This window comes from Sceloporus occidentalis, unplaced genomic scaffold (genome assembly GCF_023333645.1).
Source record: "Sceloporus occidentalis isolate IW3139 unplaced genomic scaffold, rSceOcc1.0.p SCAF_1, whole genome shotgun sequence".
Classification (NCBI taxonomy): Eukaryota; Metazoa; Chordata; class Lepidosauria; order Squamata; family Phrynosomatidae; genus Sceloporus; species Sceloporus occidentalis.
Genome location: NW_028316981.1, coordinates 188,755,115 through 188,770,156, shown reverse-complemented (window position 1 = coordinate 188,770,156; position 15,042 = coordinate 188,755,115). Strand labels below are relative to the sequence as shown.

Here is a 15,042-nt window from a genome sequence, read left to right as displayed (position 1 = left end):
TTTGCTTTATCCTTCACAAATTTTCTTTTATCTGAAAACCTGTCTTCAGGATAGGCACTGCAATGGATCCCATGTTCTCAAGCACAATTTCCTGCATGAGGCTAACTTCTAACATCATGGCTATGGTTATCAGCAGTCCCTTATTACAAGGGATGCCCTTTATTGATGGAGCCTTTATGTCCTGTTTATGTTCCTTTATGGTCCAAAAATCTTTGTTCTTTTATGGTTTGTCCCTTTATGGTCCACAAAATCTGTACGTCATACTCAGAAATGAACATACCGGTAGGTTCCCTGTACATTATGAAGGCAACATGGCCCAGAATTCTTGTTCTTCCATAGCTTAAACTGTGTATGAACAAAGGCAGAGCCTAGGGAAAGGGTCTTTTGGAATACAATTCCCAGAATCCCCAGGCAGTGCGCCTAATGGCTATAATTTCTGGGTGGATTCTTGGAACTGTGATTGAAAACCTTTTCTGAGCTGTGAAATAGGTGCAAGACCAGTCGAAATTATATACCCAAATGACATGCTGCTGCTTGATCTATCACATTATACATACAAAATGGTGATTATTTGACAGGATTGTATAGCTAATTCTCCTTTTTATTCTGTTTTGAAGCTATACTTGGATTTTTAATGGGAACTCAAAGCAGTTTGCACATGTATATTTGGAATTAGGAGATGATTTTTATGCCACTTTCAGAGCTTTACATTGTGGCTGTACACAGTTGTTATCAGAAGCAAAAGTGGGACCCAAATACAACACCAAGGGTGCATTTGCACTGTAGAAATAATGCAGTTTGACACCACTTTAACTGCCATCCTTCAGAATCCAGGGATTTGTAGTTTTGTGAGGCACCAGCACCCTTTGGCACAGAAGGCAAAAGACCTTGTAAAATGATAAACCCCAGGATTCCATAGAATGGAGCGAAAGCATTTTAAGTGTTGTCAAACTTCATTATTTGGCAGAGTAGATGCACCCCAAGCCAACCATCTTGCATAATGACTTTTACAAACTGCCGGGGATGAAGGAAAGGGTGGACAATGCTATAATTGGCTGTGCTCCTGTGCCTTTGACAACAGCTTGGCATACAAAAGTTACATGTGAAGCTTTTTCTGTCATCTTGATTCCATGCCAGAAAAACAAAACAAATAAAAAACCTATTTTTTTGGAAACCAGGCTAAATATTAAAGGGCAGAGGTAGCAGCCATATATTCTGTCTATTTGTATGCCAGGCTGGTCCCTCAGTTCTTCCCTTCCTTCTTTTTTGCTTCCTTGTAGACAATAATTCTTCCCCTTTTCACAGCTATGCCCAGTTCTCTCTCTCTCCTGCCTTTGCATGACTTGCCATTTCCATTCCTAAGAAGATCATGTGGATCTGAGACCATGACTTGGCAATAATGATTCATGGAACAAAAACCTTTCCAACCAGGCAGGATGTGCTAAAGGCATGATATGTGACTGGCACAAGGTCACACTTTTATCCCTAATTCAGAATAAATACGGCTTTCGACTGCCACATACATTGCCTTTAACTTAGCCTGGAATCACTACATTGCAACTACACTACAATGCTACACTATTTGTGCACATTGAAGGAATGGAAACTTGTGCATTTCAATATTCTTTGAAACAGGGATGGGGATGTGTCATCCTTCCTTCAAATGTTGCAGGACTACAACATCTATCAGCCAGGCATAACCAGCACAGACAATGGTGAAGAATTACGGGGGTCAAGAGGAGTGTGACTTTTAATAGGAATGTAAAATATATGGGCATGGTGATGGGATGACAAGTTCAGTACAGAGTAGTTAAAGGAACAAAAGTGGGAAATGGGTTTTACATACAAGCCATGATGAACATGCAAAGTATGAACATTAGGAGAGTTTGCACTGGCCAGGCCTCATCTGCAGTAGTGTTCAGTTCTGGGTGCCTCATTGTAAGAACAATATGGACAAGGTGGAGCAGGCTCAAGGAAGGGCAATGAGGATGATAAAAGATATGAAGAGTAAAATATATGAGGAGAGGTTGAAGGAGGTGGATATGTTCAGCCTGGTGAAGAGAAGACATGATTGCACTCTTTAAATATCTCATAACATGGGGCAGGCCTGTTCTTTGCTGCCCCAGAGGGTAGGACCAAGCCTAATGGTTTGAAGTAACAGGAGAATCGATTTTGAATGAACCTAAGCAGGAACTTCTTGGCTGTAAGACTAGTTGGGCAATGGAACCAATGGCCCAGAGAAGTAGTGGGGTCTCCTTCTCTGGAGATCTTCAAAAGCTGGAGATCCTGCAGTGAACAGGGAGTTGGACTGAAAAGGCCATGAGACTCCTTCCAACTCTATGATTCTATGACTCAGTGATATGGGTACAGGACCAGTAACATGTTCCAACAAAGCAGGCATAAGAACCTCACTTAGCAGATGAGATGACAACTAACATTTTAATATGCAAAGGGATCTTGCACCACTATTAAGACTTAGAAGATTAGCACGCTCAGCTTTTAAACTGCAATTTCATTGGAAGGGAAGTAGCTTTGGTGATGCTGATCGTATGATGCCACCTCCCACCCATAGCTGTCTGACCCTCAGGTGTCCCTTTTCATTTATGGGGGAAACCTGTGAATGAACTGGCAATCCTGAAATGTATTGGATGAAAAAAGCCATTTGTGGGGCAGTTGCATGATTGCCAGTCATGTAGTGTCATTGTCCCCTCCTTCCCTCCTTCCCCCTGCTAGTCCTTTTAACACAACACCCCCCCCCCCCCAGTTTTTCATGTAATTTAGGCGCTCTGCAGCCTCAATTTAAGTTTGTAAAAACTTTGAAAGACTGTGGCTGTAAAGAACTGGAATTGCATGAAGAAAGTTGAGGAAAAAAACCTAAAGACATGCTGAGTAGGGTGAAAGGAAGGGTGATGAGGTTAAGGGAGAGGGCAGGAATGGAGGCAGCAGCCCCGGATGTGGGAATGAGAAGAGGTGTGGTGATGGAGGCATAGAGAGTGGTATATTCCCATTTTAATAGAGTGATTACAGTGTGGAAGGGGCTGGTGTAATAATCTCCAAACTGAAAGAGAGAAGTTGTTTGCATACGCTTTTGCAGACTTGAGCCTACTTCCCCCAATGTGGGGGTTTTAGTATGTGTAGCATTCCCAGAAATCATTGTCTTTTTTCAAACCACTGCCAGTGGACTACAGTTTGTGTCATATTGAGGATGAGGCAAGCTTGTTTTCTGCTGCTCCAGAGAATAGGACCAGGAACAATGGATGCAAACGACAGGAAAAGAGATTCCACCACCCTACGAGGGAGTGTGTTTTACTGTAGCTCCCAACATTTTTCACAACAAAGCTGTGCTGGTTTGGGATCTTGGGAGCTGCAGTCCAACCACATCAGGAGGGATGCATGATTTCTGATGTAGAAGTATCAATGGTTTTTAAATGCTTGTTGTCTTGTAACCTTTCCCTGATTTTAATTTTGATATTCTGAGGCCTGGCTACGTACTAGGGTTGCGTGGGGGCAGAGCCTCCGCACGGCCCCAACCCTAGCACGTGCCGGACTGGAGCGCTGCTTTGGCGCATCTTCTGGCCTTTTAGGATGCATGCATCATTTAAACAGCATACTCCAAAGTGACCTGAAGCAGCTTTATTTTGGCCTGTCTGTATGGGTATGAAACATCGGAGTTTCAGCTTCTTTGAAGCATGGGTTCACACCTGGAGTGGAATGACTGCCCCACTGTCATGGGAGAATCTACCTGCTGCTAATAGCAACACTGAACAGTGATATAGAAGATGGAATGCAAGTATGAGTAAATGTGCATGTTCTTCCTGTTTCACAACTATTGAAGAAACAGGAGCTCTTGTCCATCTTCTTTTAGTATTTGGTTTTGTTGTTGCTGTGTGCCTTCAAGTCATTTCTGCCTTATAATAATAATAAATAATAATAATAATAAAAATTTTATTTGTATACCGCCCTTCCCATGATCAGGGCGGTGAACAACAGGATAAAACAATACAATATCATCTACATATCAAAACAAACAAACAATACAAGTACAATACAACTATTAAAACCAATATTAAAACCCCTTAAGCCAACTACCCTTGCTGTCAGTGAGGGGGACTAGCTGAACTTGTATTGGGGAATGCTGATTGGAACAGGAAGGTTTTCAGCTCCTTCCTGAACTGGGCCAGGGAGGTGGCCGAGCGGAGCTCAGTGGGCAGCGTATTCCAGAGGGTCGGGGCGAGGATGGAATATGATCTCCTTGTTGTGGAGACTAATCTGGCCCCTGGAACCCTCAGTAGTTGCTGCCCAGATGTTCTGAGGGTGCGGGGCGGAATGTATGGGGAGAGGCGGTCCTCAAGGTATCCTGGGCCCAAGCCATGTAGGGCTTTATAGGTTATAACCAACACCTTGTATTGCGCCCGGAAGCGAATGGGTAGCCAATGCAGATTTTTAAGTACCGGTGTAATGTGACTGGTCCTGGACGTGCCAGTGACCAGTCTGGCTGCCATATTCTGGACCATTTGTACCTTCCGGGTATGGTACAAGGGTTGCCCCATGTAGAGCGCATTGCAGAAATCCAATCGAGAAGTTACCAGAGCGTGTACCACTGTTTCAAGGTCCCTCTGGGCCAGGTATGGGCGCAGCTGGCGAATAAGCCGAAGCTGATAACAGGTGCTCTTGACCGTCGCATTCACCTGAGCTGTAAGGTGAAGGGACGAATCAAGAAGCACCCCCAGACTGTGCACGGAGTCCTTCACAGGAAGCGTGATCCCGTTCAGGACAGGTGGAACCACCGCCATTCCTGGACCAGGGGAACCTATCACAAGTACCTCCGTTTTCTCTGGATTCAGACTGAGTCGGTTTTCCCTCATCCAGCCCATTACCGACTCCAGACAAGCCACAAGAGGAGAGACGCCATCCTCAGTCACTGCATCAGTCGGAGACATAGAGAAAACTAGTTGGGTGTCATCAGCGTACTGATAACCCCGCGCCCCATGTCTCCGGATGATCTCTCCCAGCGGTTTCATGTAAATGTTAAATAGCATGGGAGACAGAATGGCTCCTTGAGGGACCCCAGTTGTGAGGGCCCTCTTTTCGGACCACACGTCTCCCAGCTGCACCATCTGGAACCTCCCAGAGAGGTAGGACCGGAACCACTGGAGCGCAGTGCCCCCGATTCCCACCTCTGCCAGGCGCTCCAGAAGGATACCATGGTCTATGGTATCGAAAGCCGCTGAGATGTCCAAGAGCACCAACAGGGACACGCTTCCCCTGTCGATGCCCAGACGGAGATCATCGACCAAGGCGACCATGGCCGTCTCAACCCCGTAAACCCGCCCGAAAGCCAGTTTGAAATGGGTCCAGATAATCCGTTTCATCCAAGACCGATTGAAGCTGGATTGCAACCGCCCTCTCGATCACCTTCCCTAGAAATGGCAGCAGTGAGACTGGCCGATAATTGCTATGTATCAGGGGGTCGAGGGAGGGCTTTTTTAACAGCGGTTTTATAGTGGCCAATTTCAAGCTGGATGGAAATTGCCCATCCCTCAGAGATGTATTAATAATCCGGTGTAACAACGAGGTTACCACCGGTCCCCCCTGAGCCGCTAGCCATGAGGGACAGGGATCGAGAGAGCAGGTTGTCTTCCGAACGCTTCCAAGGATCTTGTCCACATCATCGGTACTGACCAACTCAAACTGATCCAGTTTAATGGACCATAAAGCAACCCTATCATGGGGTTTTCTTGGCAAGATTTGTTCAGAGAGGGTTTGCCTTTGCCTTTTCCTGAGTCTGAGAGAATGTGACATTCCCAAGGTCACCCAGTGGATTTCCATGGCAAAGCACCCTGGTCTCCAGGTCCTAGGCTACAGCTACACTGCAGATGTAATACAATCTGACACCACTTTAACATAGCTGTGACTCAGTGTTATGGAATTCTTGGATTCATTGTTTTGTTAGATAATAAGGCTTCTCGGTCAAAGATATTAGGGATCACAATAAACTACAAATCCCATGATTCCATAGGATTGACCCTTGGCAGTTAAAATGGTATCAAACTGCATTATTTCTGCAGTGCAAATGCAGCCCTAGCCCAACACCCAAATCACTATACTATGCTGGTTTTTGGGTTTACCCTGGTTTTAATGGCAATGGGAGGTTTTTTTTATAGCAACTTTCCCATGGAGTGGCAAATCCTCAGAGAAAAGCAACTGGTATCAGGTCCAGTTGGGATTTGCCCACACCTGGGCCATGCCCTATAAGTCTAGGCATCTGTCACAGAACAGTAACAGAAGGAGAGAAAAAGGAAAAGTGTTTTTCAAAGCCAAGGAAAAGGATCTCTGTTCAGAGCTGACACCCACCCAAACAGCAATGGATATTAACTGGCCTGGGAAAAGTAAATACCTTGTACAACTTGTGTATAATACAATACAGAAAAATATTCCATCAACACCACCTTTCTCCTGGATATGCTCCTGTAATAGAAACCTGACACACCTACAACATAATGTAAATGTTTTACCACCATTTTATCTTTGTGGGTCAGAAGCAGAGCGGGAACCAGGCCAGGCCAGGAATCCCCAATCACTCTCCTGTGGCTATTCCCTTTCTGTTCGCCTCATGTCCACATGCAATATATTAATGTACAATTTTAATTCACAAAGAGAGATATAAAACTATTAAGTGACTTTATTATGTGTTTGAGTTGTTGTGGTGTGCTTTCAAGTCATTTCTGACTAAGATGACCCTATCACACAATTTTCTTGGCAAAAATTGTTCAAAGGGGATTTGCCTTTGCCTTCCTCTGAGGCTGAGAGAGTGTAACTTGCCCAAGGTCATCCAGTGGTCTTTCATGGCCAAATGGGGTTTCAAATCCTGGTCTCCAAAATCCTAGTCAAATGGTCAGAACACTACACTACACTGACTCTCAATTAATGTTTCTATTATTATTATTATTATTATTATTATTATTATTAGAGAGCTAACATGGTGTAGTGGTTTGAGTGTTAGACTACAACTCTGGTGACCAGGCTTCAGTTCTCAGCTCAGCCATGAAATCCACTGGGTAATTTTGGGCAAGTCACACACTGTCAGCCTCAGAGGATGGAAATGGCAAACCCCTTCTAAAGACACTTGCCAAGAAAACCTCATGATGAGTTTGCCGTAGGGTCTCCATAAGCTGGAAACCACTTAAAGCAACAACAACTACAGCAAAACAGTGCTCATGGAGATATAGCCGAATAAATAACTAAATAACTTGGAATTTAATTAGAAATCTAAACAGTTTTGCAAATGTTCCTGCCATTTAAACTGCTAGCAAAAGTTGGAATTCCATGGAAGACAAAGAAAGTAACCAGCCTTTCTTGTCTTTTCGTCTTCAAATAGAAGATGGACAGCTGCTTATTGGGGATGGTCTAGCTTTCCATGAAAACCCCATGATAGGCTCACTTTAAGGTCGCCATAAGTCAGAAATGATTTGAACGGACATATCATCATCATCATCATCATCATCATCATCATCACCATCACCATCACCATCATCATCTTAAAAGCTTTTTCCTACCTTTGATGCTCCTTCTACAGGTTCTCTCTTCCTGACTGAACTCTCAGGATTATTATGGAGCTGATGACATTTGAATGCTAACAAGCTGGTTGAGCCAGATAGAGCAGAGGCTTGTGGCCCCAATGTCAGGGGATATTTTATTCTGGCCTGCAAAGGAACTATCTCAGATGCTGAAACTATCTGGTTGGGGTCCAGCACATAAGATATCGCCTTTAATCCAAAGCAGATTCATTACCCTGCTGCCATGGAAGCCACCTGCCATTAGTAGACAGCACAAGAGAGGGAAAGACAACTGCTGTTAATAAAAAAAACTTGCTCTGCAGGAGGCTACATAACATTGTGCAACAGGGCACAACGTGACCAGAACAAACATGGGAAGGCAGGAGCAAAACCTTGACACAAATCTGGACAACTTTGCCCCCATGCATCTACTTATCTATATTACAGGATCTCATGTCATCATCCACAACTCTAGAGGCATTTCCACCTGCTCATCCTTCCATGTGAGATATGCCATCCTTTTTCGACAATGGCCGTCAGCATTATACACTATGCCAGGCGATAAATGGGCACAAACTGGGCATCAGAAACAGCAGCACCTAACAGGGAATTGCCAAGTACTTCAGTCTTCCTGGAATTCTGTCTCAAACCTCAAAACAGCAGTCCTGGAAGAAAAATAAACAAAATATTCAAACGGAGACTGGAAAGAGAAACAGATCAGTTAGGATATATCCACAAACTCCAGCTCGCTGGCAGTGGTTTGAACATTGACATGGGCTTCTTGCACACATTAAAGCTCTGCTTGTCATCCCTGCTACATAGTATCTTTTATTTCAACACTTTACTGGTCTCATTTTCATATCAATGGACTAGATCAAGAACTTCCTCCACTATTCATATGTTTATGCAGTCGTATGAAAAACCTGTCTTCCACCTTTGTCCTTTTAATTATTCTTCAGGACTATTCTTTGGTGTAGTGGTTTGAGTGTTGGACTATGACTCTGGAAGACCAGTGTTCAAACCCTGGCTCATCCATGGAAAATCACTTGGTACCCTTGGGCACATCACACTCTCTCAGCTTCAGAGGATAGCAAAGGTAAACCTCCATCTGAAGAAACCTGTCAAGAAAACCCAATATATATATATTGGTATCATGGTATGTGAGAATGTCAATTCAAATTCAATATCCTTTGTGTCTGGAAATGAAGTAGAAAGTAACAACACCAACAACAATTCTTTATAATAGTTGAGGTTGAATTTGTTACTCCATCACCATATTTTGCATTTCAAAATCACCTTCCCCCTCCCCAAGCATTGCAATATATCTGTCTGTCCACAGAGGTTTCACTTCATCCATGTGATCAAGTGGACAAAAGCTTGCACTAGAAATGTCTTTTTCTCAGTCTTCTCTTTTTGCTCTGCAGCCAGCCATAGAAAGGTAGTACTGCCCTCTAGTGCATAATGTAAGAAATTCAGTTCTTGTTTATTGTCCATGAATACAGGAAAGCTCCATACTCAGGTACTGGAGATATTGGAGAGTGGGGGTTGAGCTTGCTAGAATCCCATTTGGTTCATATCTTAATGATTAGGGCTTTTGGGCCTGATGCTCTCTCTATTGTAAAGGGACAATTCTGCAAGGGTATTTAGGTGGGCCTGTTATAGACAGAGCAACTGGAAATCTGGTGGCACTTTAAAGGCCAGGAAGTGTGCAGTGTGTGCCATGAAAGTTTGCAAGAACAAACAGCCTATTTTGCGATATGCATGAATCACTCTAATCACTTTATGTGTTTGGCAATATGGCCCCTAGGATCATCAATGGAGCTTGAATATTGCTGGATTTCCATTTTTCCGGGTGGTGGTGGTGGTGGTGGTGTCCAGAACGGATCCCCCACTAAGATTCTTTCTGAGAGCTATAGAAAGATAGTCTGAGATTTAGGGCTAGGATCTGAGATCCAACAGCCCTAGTGACGCAGAGTCTCAGGAAAATCTCCTCCATAGGCCAGTCTCCAGCATTCCACAGACCCACCAGCAGAGTATATCCTGGAAAACTGTCCATCTACCCTATGGGATGTGAGCCCTAGTGGGAAGTGTAGTAACTGCTGCAGGTAGTGGGTGCATTTTCCCACCAGCCTGGCTTTATTTCTCCCTTCCCCTATCACTTGATAGCCATATACCTGGTTAGCACAAATTAAAATTCTGGACCCGTTACTCTCATGCCTGTTCTCACATTCAGATGTCTGACAGGCTTATTGAATTGAAAACAAGCCCTGCAGGCAAACAGAGAGAAGGGTTTTTGTGGGTTTTTCAGGCTATGTGGCCATGTTCTAGAAGAGTTTATTCCTGGAGTTTTGTCAGCATCTGTGGTTGGCATCTTCAGAGAATGTTAGCCTGGAAGAGAGTTGGATATACATACATATATATACTGTGTGACCCTGGGTAGGGAGGAGCGATTGTCATGCTAATCTGTGTATTGTTCCATTGTTGATGGTAGAGCCTCAGGGTGGGAGGATATGCAGAGAGGATTAGTGTTTGTCTTTCTTTCTCCATATGAACTGAAGCACTTTTGTTCTCTTCCAGTCATAAGAGTATGGTAAAAGTGTTTCTTTTGTCAAGCCGGAAAAATCTGTTTGGTAAAAAGGAACATTTTTAGCACCATCTCTCTCATTTTTACTACTGGAAGAGATGGAAAGTGCTTCAACGTCATGCGGAAACAGAAAGACAAACTTGCTTCTCTCAGTTTGCCTTCTGGCTCAAGGCTCTCTGTAGCCTTGCCATCTCTGTGACACCAGAAGGCCTTGCCTCCATAACATTGGAAGACCTCTGGTCCTCTGGCTGCAGATTTTAGCCTTGAAACCTTAGGGGATAGGATGCTACGGGCCCGGCAACTCTAGGAGTTGTAATTTTTCCAGCCTTTGCTTCAAATCCCAGTCTCTACTGATCAGCACTGGGTAATGTACTGTCAACGTTTCGTAGGAAAGAAAGAGAGAGCAAGAGAAAGGGACAGTTGGAGGGAGAACCATCCAGCCACCTGCGGAGTGGTCACTTTTGCATATATCCTGTTTGGACAGAGTGCCTCAATGGTCTTTCTCCCCCCGCCCCCATGCGCTGCCCACGTCCCCCAGTACGGCAGGAAGAGGAGGAAGCAGATGGAGCGGGCTGTTTCCTGTCAAACAGGCCAGGTGCTTCCTGCCATTGGACCCAGCCAGGAGGAACAAGGCAACCCTTGGCAGGCCTCCAGATCTGGCCTGGGTTATTAAGTGTGCATGAGTGTAGGTATGCATAGAATGCAATGCACTCCATTATGTCATATATGTAAGCATGGATGGCTTTTTCTAGGTACCTTTATTGGGAAAACATGGGGTTGCACATTGCTTCAGACACTCCCACTGAGAGAAGGGTTTTGAGCTGCACTGGATGAACGTACAAGCACTGCAGCATACGGGGTTTCCAAAACAGTGAGAATCTGTCAATTACTTGGGCTGCGTGTATCCATAAATGTGCATTAAGGCTTTAAGATTATCTTTGAAGCCCACAGGCTTTCCCCAAAGAGGACGTCACGATCGCCTGTTGCAGAGTCACATAAGTAAAATCTATGCCTCTGCCCCAGGGAGCCTCCATTCTAAAGCAGGGCTAGGAATTGTGAGGCCTTCCAGATCTTCCTGAACTAGCCAGCATTGCCAAGAGGCAATGCTGGGGACTGTAGTTCTCCAACACCTTCAGGTCCACCATGCTGTTCCCACTATTAAAGTCTGGGATGAAGAGAGACAACAAAGGAGAGGAAAGAGTGGTGGTTATTACAAAAGCCACCCTGTGCTGAATTTTCCCATCAAATTCCTTGTAGCCTCCCTACAAATCTTACAAGTCCTTCAGTAGAAAATTGTGTTGGACAGTGTGTCCTCTAAAAGATCTTCATTCTAATTCAGGTGTGCACATTTTTGTTCTGGGGGGACAGCTAGAGGAGCCACACATGTACATACACACATGCACCACAGGTGCAGGTTCCAGGCTGTATCCACACTGCACAATTATAGCAGTTTGATATCACTTTAACTACCATGGTTTTATCCTATGCATTCCTGGGTTTTTTGATTTAGGGAGGTGTTGAATTCTCCAGTGAAATGTTAGGTTCTGACAATGAATTCTGAGTCCCACACCAAACTACAGATCCCAGGATTCCGTAGGATGGAACCATGGTTGTAAAAATTGTTTAAAAGTTGTATAATTGTATAGTGTGGGTATTTGTTGTTGGAGATTATCACATGGGATAAGGAGGGATCACTCTCTTCCTTATCCTATCTTTATCGTGTTCATTTTTATTCAGTCCTTGTCCTGCCAGTGACCCCATCATTGTATTAACATGAGTTTTCATTAATATAAACTGACCGGGCCATGCCATGGGATAAGCGCAATGTTGTCTGAAAATCTTATTGCAGTTGCCCAATAAGAATTTGTCACGGATGTGATAATGATGACATTGTATGGAAATGTTCACGCGATTGTACGGGAAGGACAGGACAGGGATGAGACAAGGATGTCCCATCTCCAATGTGATAATCTGCATTGTTTTGTGCCTTCAAGTCATTTCCAGTTTATGGTGACCCTAAAATGAACTTATCATGAAGTTTTCTGGGGCTGAGAGAGTGGGACTCACTCAGTATACCATCAGTTATACAAAGCACCTCTGTTTGGAAGATGGCCCAGTGCAACATTTCCAGGCAAAGGAAACCTCAAGTCTATTCATTTGAATTTTAAACATCTTTGATATGTAAGGAAACGTTTAAATCCCTTTACATTGCTCTTAGTTTGGATCACCGATTTGAGATAAGGACAGGTTTCTCTGCTTAGTACTAAAGAATCTCCCACCACGTGTGTGTGCTCGCTTGCTCGCAGACGCGCATGCACACACACACACACACACACACACACTTAGCAAAACCTGGATCACAGGTCTTTTTCCCTGTCTGGGAATCTGTGGGATTATTCAAATGGTAAAAATAATCCAAGAAGAACCTGGGTTGAATCTTTGTTGTTCACATGCATTTTGAATGCATCTGATTAAGTTTTTTTTTTTTTGGGGGGGGCTGCAAAAACAAACAAGCACTTAACTTGGGATAATCGATGTTGCCCCCCTCTCCCCCATTTCCCTAAAAGATTTACATCATCGGCTCTGTGAACTGATGTTCAGGATAACCTGGGATAAAACTCTGCATGGCTTGGATGCGCGTCAAATACAGCCGTATCATCAACTCCATCTTTATTCGAATGCTGGCATGTGTGAGCAACAGAACTCACAGAGATATGGATAGATGCAGTTACATAGTGTGAATAACAAACCTGGAATGTGTGAGTGAGATTATATGCCTAGTCGCGTGGGGGAATGACCCCTGTGCCTTCAAGTTGCCTGTTGACTTATGGTGACCCATGAACTTCACAAGGTTTTCCGAGGCAAGGAATATTCAGAGTTTAGTTTGCCAGTCCCTTCCTCTGAAATCTAGCCTACAGCAAATACTAGTCATTGGTGGTTTTCCATCCAAGGACTAACCAGGGCTGACTCTGCTTAGCGTCCAAGATCAGACAGGCTGCGTGTGCTGCCTCTCTCCCTCTTCCTCCAATAAGGGGCCGATTACTCAAGGCTGGCCCTTTGTATGGTTGCCAAAGGCTCTGCTCTGCGAGAGTCAATTCCAGGACAGCGCAGGAAGCAATGAGCGCGAAACAACTCTATTGCTCTGTGTGAAGTGGCCCAATGGCTCTGAGTAATATTTTCCTGAGCAGTGGCTCCAGGAGAAGCAGGAAGTGAAGACATTTCCTGCCATTCAAGGCTGCCTCTCCCTCTCAGTGCCCAAACCATCCAACAGGATTCTTGGTTGAAACAAATCTTCTTGATATGTCCCCAACACATACACACTCACACACACAGAAAGAGAGCGAGGGATTCCTTCAATGCAATCCAGGTGTTTTCAGGAACAGCATTGTGTAAACGCCAGGCTTTCGCTTTGATAAATACCAGACACTCAGAATTCTGCACTCAAAGTTGAGTTCAGTTAGCAAATTTGTACATAACCTGCCTGTTTTAATAACTGAAATGCCCAGGGAGTTGAGAGAACCTCTTCCACCCAACAGGAGGACTGACGTTAAGGTTGTCATATTCCAGTCCCTCATATCCAGGGATCTAATTTGCATATTAGGCAATTATTATAATTATGTATGTTATTGATTTTCATTCTATTGTGCAAATTCAACACATTAATCATTGCACTTTTTGTACCATTATGTTTCAACCTCAGTATGTAGGGTCTGCATTTTGGTTCACCAAATAAAGGTATCACAGTTTTGTGGATTTTGGATGTTACAGTCAGCCTTCCTTATCCACAGATTTTTTTATCCACGAATTCAAGCATCCATGGCTTGAAAATATTTTTAAAAATTATAATAGTCAAGCTTGATTTTGCCATTTTATATATGGCATTTTGCTATGTTATTGTATTTAATGGGACTTGAGCATCCACGGATTTTGGAAGAGGGCCCTTGGTTTTATTATTGTAATTTTCCCAAGGTCTGGAGGAACAAAACACAGAAGGAAAGAAATCCCAGATGCATGGAACAATAGAAAGTATGTGATCTGTTCAGGCCTTTGGCAAGCGTCATCTGTCTCTTCTCTGGATGACTCCTAGGGAAGGAAGAGAGATTGAGAGAGGAAAGGGGGGAGCAGAAAGGAAGAAAAAACAGGACTAACCCTGCTCATTTTAGATCCAATCCAGCTGCTTTCAGAGCCAAGAAAATTTACTTTTTTAGACTATTACTCTGAGAATTCTCCCTCAAACCTACATTCCCATAGATGATTCTGGGAACTGTAGTCCAGAAAGTAATTACTACAATTTGTACCCATTTTAGAGCTGATTGTGCTCACTGGAGTTTATCACACGGGGGGAAATCCCATGCAAAAATGGGATTTAAAATGTAGAAAAAAACTGAAAAAGCGTGTTGATTTTCACACACGTCATTGTTAAACCTGTGTTAACCTGAATGAGAAGTAAACAAAAGCCACTCCTTTTTACTTTCGGGATTCTCCGAAAGTAAAAAGGAGCAGCTTTTGTCTGCTTTCCCTCCACTTTTCCGTTCAGGTTAACATTAGTTTAACAATGATGTTGTGTGAAAATCAACCTGCATTTGCAGTTTTTGTCCAATTTAAACCCCCACTTTTGCATGGGATTTCCCCTGTGTGACCGACTCCACGGTCAGAATATGACTCCAAAATATTTAAGAAAGATGGCCCCTTCACAGAAAAAAGAAATGGTTCACTAGATCAATGATTCTCAATTGCAGGCCTTTCTGGGAATTAAACTTCAAAACAGCCCTGTTTTGAAGTTTAATTCCCAGGATCCTTTATTGCTGACCATGCTTCATGGGACTTCTGGGAACTGAAATCCAAATTATCTTCAAGAGCAAAGTGTGAGAATAACTACACCACCTAGGATTGGTGCAGGAT

The 15,042-nt window shown here is 43.7% G+C and overlaps 1 protein-coding gene across 2 annotated transcripts in view; it reads right to left on the bottom strand.

Moving 5' to 3' along the window:
• The window catches only part of LOC149323108 (tartrate-resistant acid phosphatase type 5-like), a 33,822-nt gene extending 25,715 nt beyond the window's left edge, over nucleotides 1–8,107 (bottom strand). Inside the window, exon 1 of one of the 2 annotated variants that reach the window (XM_089510000.1) lies at nucleotides 8,044–8,107. The gene's annotated coding sequence lies outside the window, so the exon portion shown is untranslated. Of the gene's footprint in view, nucleotides 1–7,556; nucleotides 7,922–8,043 lie in introns of those variants that run through there. The other variant, XM_089510019.1, reaches the window with a different exon arrangement.
• Nucleotides 8,108–15,042: the final 6,935 nt, after the last annotated feature.